Source organism: Triticum aestivum, chromosome 4B, assembly GCF_018294505.1.
Source record: "Triticum aestivum cultivar Chinese Spring chromosome 4B, IWGSC CS RefSeq v2.1, whole genome shotgun sequence".
Classification (NCBI taxonomy): Eukaryota; Viridiplantae; Streptophyta; class Magnoliopsida; order Poales; family Poaceae; genus Triticum; species Triticum aestivum.
In genome coordinates, this window is record NC_057804.1 from 147,120,427 (window position 1) to 147,130,434 (window position 10,008).

The following is a 10,008-nucleotide window of genomic DNA, read 5'->3' on the forward strand; positions in this document are numbered from 1 at the left end:
CCCAACCAAGGGAAATAACATCACTCTCGCCGGTTGCTTGAGCCCACTGTGAATTACAGAAGCCAAGTGATTAGCCCCCACCAGCACCCACAAACTTATTTCGAACTAGCACATCAAATGGGTTGTAAATTTTCATAGGAAAGGCTGCATGACCATGACAGATTTGGATTCTGACATTTGGGACCCACGAGGAAATAGCCTATCCAAGGTGGTGTCGACTTACTAGCCAGTCAACAAACGATTCTGCCTACCAGTCGTTGGATTGACATCCAACATCTGTCGTGTATCTTCTATCTCTTGTCTTCTTCTTCCTCCAGCCGCCCAAACCAAACCACCCCGTCGGCTCCGCCTGCTCCCGCCTCCCATGGCTGGCTGCGCCTCTGCCGCCCTACCGTACGTACCCTCCAATGTTGGCCAGTCCCTCCCTCTATTCCCCCACACGTCCTGTTATTCTCCAGCGATGTCAGCCCCAACACGCACCCGCGCCCGAACCAGTCAACCCTCGTACTCCCCTCCGCCTACGACTGGACCGGCGCATCTTCAACGGCTCCTGTTCATTCCGTCTGAGGCCTCGCCGTCGTCCTCCGCCTTACGGCCTTGGTTCGCTCGCCGTGCGCGGTGCGCCGCCCTCTTGCATTGTCAATGTCGTCAACAACCGAGGGGAAAAAGGAGATGACTGTACGTGGAGAGGATGACAGTAGGGACCCACCAGCGTCATGGCAGTACGCAAGCAAGTGCCTCTATAGTACAAGCCCAAAAATATGGTTCCTCCTAATGGTTGGACATCTGGGGCTCACGCCATTGTCAACGTAGTCAATAAACGAGAGAACTACACTACGAGCGGCTGACACCAGGGACCCAACAAGTCATGCAGTTTTTTTTTGAGGAACAAGCAGTTGTTATTTATACTAGTTTTAGCGATGGATCAGGGTAACAATGGGGCTGTGCGGGGGCTGTGGCCCGTCTAGCCAGGGTTTTATTTATGTTTACCACATCATGAGCCCAGTTGTGTTTTTTTCTTGCTGAAAATAGCTAGCCCAGTTCTATTTTTTTTTAAAGAAATACCCAAACAAGGCCTACTTGCTTTATCGGCCTTGCCGAGCTGCAAATCTTTCAAAACGAGGAGAGTTTCATTCGGTTTGCCCAGAAATGGCCTGTACATTTTTAAAACACATCAAACCGGGAATTAGTTTCAATTTTTTTCACTACAAGATCTTAAATTCCATTGATTTTTATGCGTGGACAATTATTTGGATTTTATATTTATATAAATTATTTTTCAAAATAGTTTGAATGTGAATCGATATTTCTGGATTAAAAACAGTTGACCGCACCGAAATATGCAAAATTTCGTATACTTTTTAACCGTGGCCACAATATGGGGTGTAATGCTAACAAAAAGAAGATGGGCTCCAAAAAAATCTTAAGAATTAGCAAATGGGTTGTACATTATTAGAAATAATGGCAGATGGGTTGTATGCTGTTTTCCACAGATTTGAGGTTGACTTGTGCGCCTACTACAGGTTGACGCGTATGCTTTCATAAAAAAGGTTGACGCACAAGCAACGCCCTGTCAACTTAGTCAACACACGAGAGGAGTGACTGTTGGATGTCCATCCAACGGCTGTCGTGCTTCTTCAATCTCTGCTCTTCATGCTCCAGCCGCTCAAACAAGCACCGGCGGGACTACCTGCTCCCTCCTCCCGCGGCCGGCTATGCTGCCGCGCAGGCCTCCCGGCCCCACCGTACTCCCATCGCTGGCCTAGCCATCCCTATACTCACCCACACATGTTGTTATTCTCCGGTGACGGCAGACGAACTAGTAAACCCTCGTACTCCTCCGCGTGGGAAACAACTGTCGAGTATTCCCTGGCTCCGTGTCGTTCCCTTCCTAGGCCTCGCCATCGTCCACCGCCCTGGTGCTCTCGGCGCGGCCTGGTCAACATGGTCAATGAACGACATCCATCAGAAGTGGACTGTACGTGGAGAGGCTGACAGCTGGTTCCATGGCCGCATGCAAGGAAATGCCTCCTTATTACGTGCAAAATAATGATTCCTCCACTTGACAGCTAGGACCCACAGGAAGGGCCTCTGTATTTCGCGAAAAAAATGTTCCCCCCACTGACAGGTCGGACCCACCAGCTATATCTTCGCATGCAAGGAAGTGCCTCCTTATTACGCCCAAAAAAATGAATACCCCCCTGCTAGCTAGGACCCACCATATTGTTGGCCTGACTTGTGGGCCTACTAAGTTGACGGGGATGGAGGGCTTTGTCAACTTAGTCAATACTCAAGTGACCGTATGATGTCCATCCAACGGCCATAGTGCTTCTTCAACCTCTGGTCTTCTTGCTCCAGCCTCCCAAAGCAGCGCTGGTTGTGCCGCCTGCTCCTGCCACCCGTGGCCCGGCTCCGCGTCGTCCCCTTCCTAGGCCTCGCCATCGTCCACCGCCATGGTGCTCTCGGCGTGGCATGGTCAATGTGGTCAACGACCGACTTCCATCGGAAGAGTACTATACGTGGAGAGGCTGACAGCTGGGTCCACGGCAGCCGCAAGGAAGTGCCTCCTTATTACATGGAAAATAATTATTCCTCCACATGACAGCGGGGACCCACTGGACGGGCCACCAATATTTTGCAAAAAAACCGTTTCCCCCTGACAGGTGGGACCCACCGGACGGGCCACCATATTTCACGAAAAAATGTTCCCCCCACTGTCAGCTCGGACCCACCAGAAGTGCCTCCTTATTACGCACAAAAAATGAATACTCCCCCGGCTAGCTGGGACCCACCTTGGTGGGAGGCTGTCTTGTGGGCCTACTAAGTTGACGGGGACGAAGGGCTTTGTCAACTTAGTCAATATGAACGATTCTAGCTCCAGTGACCGTACGATGTCCATCCAACGGCCATACTGCTTCTTCAACCTCTGGTCTTCTTGCTCCAGCCGCCCAAAGCAGCGTTGGTCGTGCCGCATGCTCCTGCCTCCCGTGGTCGGTTGTGCTGCCGCGGAGGCCTCACCGCCCCCTACTATTCCCACCGCTGGCCAGGCCCTGCGGCGGCGGCAGCCTCACACCGCAGCCGAACCAGTGAACCCTCATACTCCTCTCCGCGCGGGCTTCCACTGCCGCGTCTTCCCCGGCTCCGCATCGTCCCCTTCCTAGGCCTCGCCATCGTCCATCGTCGTCGGCATCTCCGTGCGGCGTGGTCAACGTGGAGGAATGACTTCCATCGGAAGAGTACTATACGTGGAGAGGCTGACAGCTGGGTCCATGGCCACGGCCCAATTTTTTTGTGATTTGCCAAGTAAGTCGCTTTGTCAGGCCTGTTGGGCTGCAAATCTTTGAAGACGAGGAGAGCTTTCATTCAGCTGGCCGAGAAAATGGCCCATCAGTAATGAGAAATGGGTTGTACATTTTTAAAACACATCAAACCGGCAATTAGTTTCAAATATCTTTTTTTTATTTTAGGATTTTAAATTACATTAATTTTTATGCATGGAGAATTTGTTGGATTTTATATTGATATACATTTATTTTTAAAATCAGTTTGAATGTGAGTTGAAATTTCGGGATTAAAAATAGTTCGGACCGCACTGAAATATGCAAAATTTCGTATAATTTTTTAACCGTGGCCACAATATAGGCTGTAATGCTAACAAAAAGAATATGGGCTCCAAAAAAACCTTAAGAATTAGCAAATGGGTTGTAAATTATTAGAAATAATGGCAGATGGGTTGTATGCTGTTTTCCACGGATTTGAGGCTTTCCTAAAAAACAGGTTGACGCACAAGCAGTAACTATTAGATGTCCATCCAACGGCCGTCGTGCTTCCTCAATCTCTGCTCTTCCTGCTCCAGCCGCTCAAACAAGCGTCGGCGGGACTGCCTGCTCCCTCCTCCCTGCGGCCGGCTGTGCTGCCGCGCAGGCCTCACCGCCCCATCGTACTCCCATCGCTGGCCTAGCCATCCCTCTACTCACCCACACTTGCTGTTATTCTCCTGCGCAATACTAACATGATGAAACTGGATAAAGATTAACTGTTCTAAAGTATACTTGGATGGTTGCCTGGGTGTAATTCATGCACAATACCAAAATGTGCCAACAAAAAACCAGATCATGAGTAATTCCTACAAAAGTTGACAGGGCAAGCGAGGCTTTAGTAGAGCAGCGGCGAAATGTCCATCTAACAGAATACAATTAACAATGCTTGAAAATAACTAAATGGTTCACTGCCAAGTTGACGACCTACAACAGCTTCACTTCAATTTTAGTGGTACACCACCACCCGAGTTTCAGCGTTCACACTTGTGGATTTCGATTTGATAAACACACAAACTATTCCACAAAACTTCAAAAACATTATGTCATGAATTCATCAATGAAAGTGAGCTATTGTGACACACAGCAGTATATAAAGATAAACAAGCAAAGAACCTAAACTACTCTCTGAAATGTTCAAGTCCCTCAATTAACAAAACATGAGGAAACTAGATAAAGACAAAATCTTCCATGGTAGAGTTCAAACCCTTGGGTGGTGGTTAACTGGATGTAGATTTGCAGATTAGTTCACATTGAGAACAATCAGATCCATTGATCAATGGGCCTTGCAGATTGGTGAGCAATTAATGAGCAATCAGATTAGTTCACAATTAGTGAGCAATGGGCCTTGCAGATTAGTTCACAGTCAACCAAATCCTTGAGATAAAAGCCAGGAACTCATTCATCTGCAATCACAATGAGAACATTTTCATTTGTAGGCAAATGGTAGAAATGACATCACATGACTTGGTGAGACTGTAATTGACAACGTAAAAGCTGGTGCCACAAGGTATAGAACATCATACAGATAACAAATTGGTAATATAGAATTTCCAACAGTCAAGTAAATAGTTATTTAATTGACTTGCTATGAATGCGCTAGCAAACACATAATGAGAAACATTTAGAAAGTAATACAATAAACATAGAACAAGCCTACTAAAAACAGTTGAGTTCACAACTCAGCCTAGATAATAGCACATAACTTAGTGAGCAGAAGTAATGCTAATGAAAACACAAGTACCATTGCATGACAATAATTCAAGATGCATTGGCTTTATCATAATCAGATGTAGCACATTTAAAAACAATGGCCTTTGGAAATTTGCAACCATATTTAATAACTATCAAAGCAAATTAACAACGCAATATGAACTAAGAATTGCCAAGAACAAAAATGTTGACTACATGTCATAAATTCAAAACAAACATTAGAGTAAGACAATAAATTCACAACAATCAACAACTCAGTATTATAGCATACACAATAAGAAGGAGGAATGGGTGATTACCAGAAGCCTATCAGAGAAGTTTTACTAGAGATGATGGAGGAGCGATCTGCTTTCACTTCAGACAACAGCTTGAAGAAAGCTCACAGACCCAAACATACCCGAAGGGACCAAGGGGTGATCTACTTGGCACCTCGGGAAGTAGCTTGCCCTAAGTGGGCTAGCCTAAGAACACCGCAAGGTTCACCTCGTTTTGCTTTTTCCCTTGCTGCACCTTTGCACCTATGCAGCAACCACAAATCCATCATTACAAATCTGGGAGATCCAAACGAATAAGACGAAGTGAAGGGTGAAACCTAACACACCCGAATGAACAAGAAGGGAAGATGGTGATCTGCTTGTACTAATCACACACAGCAGCTTGTCCTCCAAGAGCACCGCGTTGTTCACCTTCACATTTTGCTTTCCCTAGATGCACCTCTGCAGCAACCAAAGCCTGAATAATTCCTACACAAGTTAACAGGGCTGATTTTTTAATAGAGCAGCCAGCAAATTTTGCACATCTAATTGGTAACAAAATACAATTAACAATGCTCGGAAACAACTAAACAGTTCAGTGCCAAGGTGACGACATAAAACAGCTTTGCTTCAATTTTTGTGGCACACAGACACCAGATTTCCAGGGTTAAACTAGTGATCTTGATGAGCACGGCAGACTCTCAACAACAACAGAAACAACAAAGCCTTTAGTCCCAAACAAGTTGGGGTAGGCAAGAGCTGAAACCCATAAGATATCAGAACCAACTCATGATTCTAAGACATGGATAGATAGCTTCCACGCACCCTTGTCCATGGCCAGTTATTTGATGATACTCCAGTTCTTCCATGGAAGACTCTCAAAACAACGAAGATGAGCCATTGCAACACACAGCAGTAGTTTATAAAAGGTACATGAAGAAAGAACCCACACTACTCTTTGAAATGTTTAAGTGCCTCATTTGGCAAAACATTAGGAAAGTGGATAAAGATTAACTGTTCTAAAGTAGACTTGGATGGTTGCTTGGGTGTAACTCATGCGCACTACTAAAATGTGCCAAAAAAATCCTGAGCATGAATAATTCCTACACAAATTAACAGGGCCAGTGAGGCTTTAGTAGAGCAGCCAGCAAAATGTGCATCTAACAGAATACAATTAACAATGCGTTGAAAGTGCATTATATCGACTAGAGGGGGGTGAATAGGAGATTTTTATGAATTCTTCACTGAGGAATTTGCCGGTGAGGAAATTCCTTAGCGAAGAACTACTTGTAGCGGAATAAGTACTCAGAAGTAAGCATGGCAGAATACACACATGGTCATCATGATGAAATGAATACAAACACAGAGTATAGAAAGCGTAAACACAGGATAACACAAGATGAAGACAAACAGACTGAAGAAATTGAACTGAGGAAATTAAGAAAGTCTTCAGTCAAAGTCTTCAAACACAGATATGAACAATCACTCAACACAGTAATGAGGAAATGAAAGAGTTGAGAAATAGAACCAGTAAGGTTGGTGAAGACAATGATTTGGTAGACTAGTTCCAACTGTTGTCTCAGTTGTACGTCTGGTTGGAGCGGCTGAGTATTTAAACTCGAGGACACACAGTCCCTGACACCCAGTCGCTGAGCATGCAGCTCAGGACACCAAGTCCTTGTCGTATTCTCCTTAAACTAAGGTCACACAGACCTCGTCCAATTACTCGTGGTAAGTCTTCAGGCGACTTCCAAACCTTCACAGACTTCGGTCACTCGGCAATCCACAATTCCTCTTGGATGCTCTAGACCATGACGCCTAACCGTCTGGAAGAAGCAAAGTCTTCAAAGGTAACAAGCGTCAGATCCACGCAGGATCAATCTCTTCAGTGATGCTCAATCACTTTGGGTTTGTGGGTGTTTGGGTTTGGGTTTTTCCTCACTCTATGATTTTTGCTCAAAGTCCTCGGAGGATGGGTTGCTCTCAAATGACAAGTGTCAGTTTCTCTTGGAGCAGCTAAACAGCTAGTGGTTGTAGGGGGTGGCTATTTATAGCCTAGGGAGCAGCCTGACATGATAAGACATAAATGCCCTTCAATGATATGACCGTTAGGTGGATAAGATATTTTGGAACAGCTGGCACGCAGCACAACAACGGTCGGAAATTTGACTCTCAAATTCCTCAGGACTATCATGTTCCTCACTGTGTAGGCAATCCGCACTGGCAAATTCCTAACTCCTCAGTCAGAACAAATTCCTCAACGACCAAAAGAACTTCATCTCTGTCACTGAAGAAATTGACTAAACTGTATGAGATGTCCAATGGCTTCACCCGAAGGGATTGGTAGGTGTAAGATTTTGAGTTGAGCATCACATGGAAATTTTTCCTTAGTATTTCCTCGACCCCCTTTAACAGTACAGTGTTTCCTATGACTCAAGAAAGAGAAAAATAAAACTATGAAAACAAAAGTCTTCAAGCTTCGTATTCCTTGCATGAATATCAAGTCTTCACGGACACACCAATTTCTTCACTTTCAAAGTCTTCATGAAAGTCTTCAAGAATACCAAAATCTTCAGTTGAAGATATTCATTTTTAGGGGTCGACTTTCTCTATAAATATCAAACTCCTCATAGACTTATAGACCTATGTACACTCATAAACACATTAGTCCCTTAACCTATAAGTCTTCAATACACCAAAATCACTAAGGGGCACTAGATGCACTTACAATCTCCCCCTTTTTGGTGATTGATGACAATATAGGTTAAGTTTTCAACGAGGATAAACATATGAAGTGTAAGTACTGATATTGAGGAATTTGATTGCAAGATATAGAAGAACTCCCCCTGAAGATGTGCATAGTGAGAAATTTGCTTTTGAAGCAATGCACACTTGAAGAGTTGAATCATGGAGATCTCCCCCTATATCTTGTAATTCATACATGCATTTGACATATAATATGAAGAATTTGAAATGCATGATGAAATATGGTGCCTAAAGAAATTCAGCATGCGTGCAATGATATTAACGAGGAACAAGCATGCAGAATAACGTATCAAAAGTATCAGAGCACAGTGCATCAAAAGTATCAGAGCACCATCGGGTTTAAGATTACAACTCGATCCAATAAAAGTTTCAGAAGAGCGAGAGTTGTAACTTAGCAAAAAACGCCCACATAATAGACCCGCTTGAAGACTAACTCAGATTTCTCCCCCTTTGTCATCGAATGACCAAACGGATCGAAATTGAGGACTAACGCCCCTGAAGAATATCAAGTTGATGGAGGAGCGTCAGGGTTGTTGGGGTCGGTTGTCGTAGTAGGGCCTGCCGCAGTGTCGTCCAAGTCTTCATTTTCATCAGTGTCGCGTGATGAAGAATAGGAGTTGGCCACCAGGAAGGAACCTTGACCTTCTTGAATTTCTTCGATGGAGGTGCAGACCAGTCAAATTCTTCCTTGAGACCCATGCTCTTCGGATCTACTGCGCTGTAGATATGAGATAGAACAGCCCAGGTACGGTTGAAGGTTTCATGGAGGTAGTATTGGTTTTTCTTCACTGCATTGTGTGTTGAGGTCATGTTGTAAAGAATTGAACCAAACTGACGCTTGACCCATTTATGATTGCGATCAACTTTTTGATGAAGACCGAGGAGTAACTCACGATCAGTCATCACCCTGGGTGCTGTGGCTTGAGGAATTTGCTTGGCATGGGTGTTTGCGGCAGAGTCATGTGTGGCAGAGTCATCATTGGTGGAGTAGGATGCAGCCTTGCGAAATTGACCATCCAATGGACGAATGCCTTCATCTATCACAGCAGTTGCCTTGCCTTTGTCATCAGCTGAGGAAAATGTCCGTTTGAGTCATGGCTTGTCCTGATGAATCTCATAATACATGGTGCATAAGGCTTCAGCTCAAATGGTGACATAGCAATATTTGCCAGAGTCCTCATGAAGAAATCATGGAAGTTGACGGGAATGCCATGAATGATATTGAAAAGCATATTCTTCATGATGCCAATGACTTCTTCATCATTTGAGTCGTGGCCTTTGATAGGACTCATTGTCTTCGTCAGAATGCAATAGACAGTCCGTGGCACATACAGTAATTCCTTGACGAGGAATTTGGTTTGAGGGGCCTGCCCTGGCTTCAACGGCTTCATCAGCACTTGCATGTAATGATTTGTAAGCTCAGGTTCATTGTAGACGCAATGAGCACCATCAAGGGGAGGACTGAGTGGGAGGGCACGAAGCAATTCAGTTGCTGGTGCCTTGTAGTGAGTATTTTCTGACATCCAGTCCAGCACCCATGAGTTCACATCTTCAGAATTTCCTGTGATATGCAGCATTGCATAGAATTGAAGAATGAGTTCTTCATTCCAATCACAGATGTCAGTGTAGAAATTTAGCAATCCTGCATCATGAAGAACACTAAGGACTGGCTCGAAGCACGACAGAGATTCCATGTCCACGTGAGGAATGTGTGCATGATCGAAGACTTTGTCTTTGTCGAATAACACTGAGGAATAGAAATTGGCTTGACTAGCAGTCCAGAAACGCCTCTTCCTTATGCGAGCAGAATCATAGGGATTGTAGTCAGTGAAGAACACATGCTCGTTGAAGAAATCAGTAGCCTTGAACTTTTGCTTCTTTGAGAATGGATCCTTTGGCTTGGGCACAGGAGTGTCAGTGAGTTGCATCACAACCTCAGGAATCGCAATCTCCGGTTC